Genomic DNA, 3,470 nt, shown 5'->3' on the forward strand with positions numbered 1-3,470 from the left:
CATAGGTATTTTTTTTTTGAAACAGTGATTTTGGGCATTTTAGTTTGAAAATAGTGATTTTGGGTATTTTTGCTTAATGGGAGGGCATTTTGGGTATTTTTTAAAATTTCCCTTATAAAAATCCTTGAAAGAACTTCCCTGTTGATTAGTTCAATTTCTTTCTTCTTCGAAACCACAAACTGCAGCTACTTTTGGTTGTATTTCTTCGTTCAAACCTTAATTTGCATCCACTTTCTTGTATTTCTTCTTGGAAATAACAATTCACAGATACTTTTACTGCCACTTCTCATGGCAGAAACCGCCGTCAAGTTTGTACTCGATAAGCTTACACTATTCTTCTCAAACGAAGTGCAAATGATGAACGGTGTTCGTGAAGAAGTTGTTTACGTGAGAACAGAACTGGAGCGCATGAAGGTGTTCTTGAGAAGCGCCGATTGTTTAGAAGAAACCGACGAAGAAGTCAAATTTTGGGTGAAGCAAATCAGAGATGTAGCTCACGATATCGAAGATGTTTTAGACGAGTTCACTCTCCATCTTACTCACAACCACGGCGATGGTTTCTACGGCTTTCTTCACAAGCTTTCGTGTTGTGTCAAGAACATGAAGGCTCGTTACCGAATAGCGTATGAAATCCAAGGCATCAACTCAAGAATCAAAAGTATTTACAAGGGACACCTCAGACTCCGTAAAAACTTCCGAGCAGCTGAACAGGCTGGTTCGAGTTTGGCGAATTCATGGAATGACCGTCATGAGGACGCCCTTCTTTTGGACGAGACTGACTTGGTTGGCATTGATGGGCCTAAAGAGAAGGTGGCTGAGTTGCTAGTGGGCGGTGGCTTAGGCCGTCAAGTGGTTTCTCTGGCGGGAATGGGAGGAATGGGAAAGACAACTCTGGCGAAACAAGTCTACGATGATAGACAAGTTAAGAAACACTTCACTATCCGTGCTTGGATCACTGTTTCAAGAAGCTTCAAGATGCAGGAGCTTCTTAAAGATATGCTTCAGCAGCTTTTTCAAGCAATTAGGAAGTCGGCTCCGGAGGCTGTGGAGACGATGAGTAGTGATGGGTTGAAGAAAATAATAAAGGATTTTCTTCAGGAAAGGAGGTACTTGATTGTTCTTGATGATGTGTGGCATATAAATGATTGGGATGCGGTGAAATATGCTTTGCCCACCAACAATTGTGGCAGCCGAGTGATGCTCACTACGCGTAAAGTTGATTTACCCTTCACTTCTCGGTTGGAATCCGAAGGTTGCGTCTATAATTTGCAGCCATTGCCTCCTGAAGAGTCCCGGATTCTTTTTTGCACCAAAACATTTCATGGAAAAGCTTGTCCTCCACACCTGGAGGGAATTTGTAGGTGTATTTTGAAGAAATGTGAAGGACTTCCTCTTGCCATAGTGGCGATTGGTGGAGTTTTGGCTGCGAAAGATAGGCAGAGGATTGATGAATGGGAAATAGTTCATCGGAGTCTTGGTGCTGAGATTGAAGGCAATGACAAACTCCAGAATTTGAAGAAAGTGCTTTCACTCAGCCTCAATGACTTGCCATGCCATTTGAAAGCATGTTTTCTTTACTTGAGCATCTTTCCGGATAATCATTTAATCGAACCAATGAGACTGGTTCGGTTGTGGACGGCAGAAGGATTTGTTGAAGCGAAGGAAGGAAAGACAATGGAAGAAGTTGCGCAGGAGTACCTCAGCGAGCTCTTGAACAGAAGCCTGATGCAAGTGGCTGGAACAACAAGCGATGGAAGAGTCAAGGCCTGTAGAATCCACGACTTTCTGAGGGAAATCATTAAAACAAAGTCCAGAGAGCACAACATTGCAGCCATAGCTAAAGAACACATGAATCAGAACACACTATGGCCAGATAAAGTTCGACGATTATCAGTTCACAATACACTACAAAATGTTCAGCAAAACAGGTTTGTCAACGCTTCTCAATTGCGTTCTCTGTTCATGTTTGGGATAGATGAAAAACCACGTTTGCACGCACTTTTTCCAAGTGGGTTCAAGCTTCTAGGCGTCCTGGACATGCGAGGCACACCAGTCACAAAATTTCCCATTGAAGTTATGAACTTGTATTATTTGAAGTACATGAGTTTGAGGGACACCAAGTTGAAAACGATTCCAACATACATAGGGAAGCTTCAGAACCTGGAGACCTTAGATCTTAAACATGCCTATGTCACTGAATTGCCATCAGAGATACTCAACCTCAAAAAGCTTCGTCATCTCATGGTTTACCGATATGAATATGAGACTTTTGCTACTTTTAAATATGGCTTCAAAAGTCTAGAGAAGATTGGTGTTCTTCAGTCTTTACAGAAACTCAGTTTTATCGAGGCAAACCATGTTGGGACGCTACAAGAGCTTGGCAAATTAACTCAACTTAAAAGACTCGGAATTATAAAGTTGAGAAAACCAGATGGGAAAATGTTGTGTTCGTCTATTGAACATCTGACAAACCTTCGCTCACTATCGATAACTTCAACAGAAGAAAGCGAGATTATTGATCTTCAGCACCTTCACCATCCACCTCAGCTCCTTCAAAGAATCTACTTAACAGGACGGTTGGAGAGTTTACCTCATTGGATAACTTATGTTCACAGCTTGGTGAAACTTAAACTAAGATGGAGTAGATTGAAGGAAGATCCGCTGGTGTTTCTGCAAGATCTTCCTAATCTTGTTCATCTCGAACTGGTTCAAGTATACGATGGAGACATGCTCTGCTTCATGGCTGGTGGGTTCAAGAAGCTGAAGCTACTAGGTTCGTACAAGTTTGAAGGGCTGACATTTGTGGAAATACAAAAGGGAATTGAGCATCTGAGCCAGTTGAAAATGCTCAGATGTCGTGCATTGAAAAGCTTAGAATTCAGCGGTGTAAGTCGTTGCAGAAGGTGCCGCTGGGAATTGAGCATCTGAGCCAGTTGAAAATGCTAGAGTTTTTTGACTTGCCACATAAATTGCTGAAGACGATTCGCCGAGATGGAGGTGAAGATTACTGGAGAGTTGCACACATTCCTAAAGTGAATTCAACCACTGGAGAGACGGGGATGGGAAGTTTAGGTAAGATTTCATTTAGATGAACAATTAAAACCAATCAATCTACAGGGTTTAGTTATGAGCTATAAAATATTGAATGAAATTAGTGTAGGGTTATAAGAATACTTGAAGTATGTTTTTAGTTTGAACAATATTTTATTATTAAAATTAAAAGATTATCTTGAATATAGATTATATAGAAGATTAATACGTATAAATTATTATTATATTTAATAAAATTTGATAAACTTTCGCAGATATAAATAATTATTATATTTGATTATATGTAATAAAATAATATTAGCATATTATTTTACTAAAATATCTTTTGGGTATAATTATTTTAAAATATTTATTATGTTACGCATTATATTAATTAAAAATAAGGTTATTTTTGTTTTAAAAAATTAATAAATAAGGAT

General features: G+C 39.3%; 1 pseudogene; it reads left to right on the forward strand.

Annotated features, from left to right (window-relative positions):
- The first annotated feature begins 288 nt into the window (after positions 1-288).
- On the forward strand, positions 289-3,076 carry LOC123200238 (annotated as a pseudogene).
- The last annotated feature ends 394 nt before the right edge of the window (positions 3,077-3,470 follow it).

This window comes from Mangifera indica, chromosome 17, assembly GCF_011075055.1.
Source record: "Mangifera indica cultivar Alphonso chromosome 17, CATAS_Mindica_2.1, whole genome shotgun sequence".
Taxonomy (NCBI): Eukaryota; Viridiplantae; Streptophyta; class Magnoliopsida; order Sapindales; family Anacardiaceae; genus Mangifera; species Mangifera indica.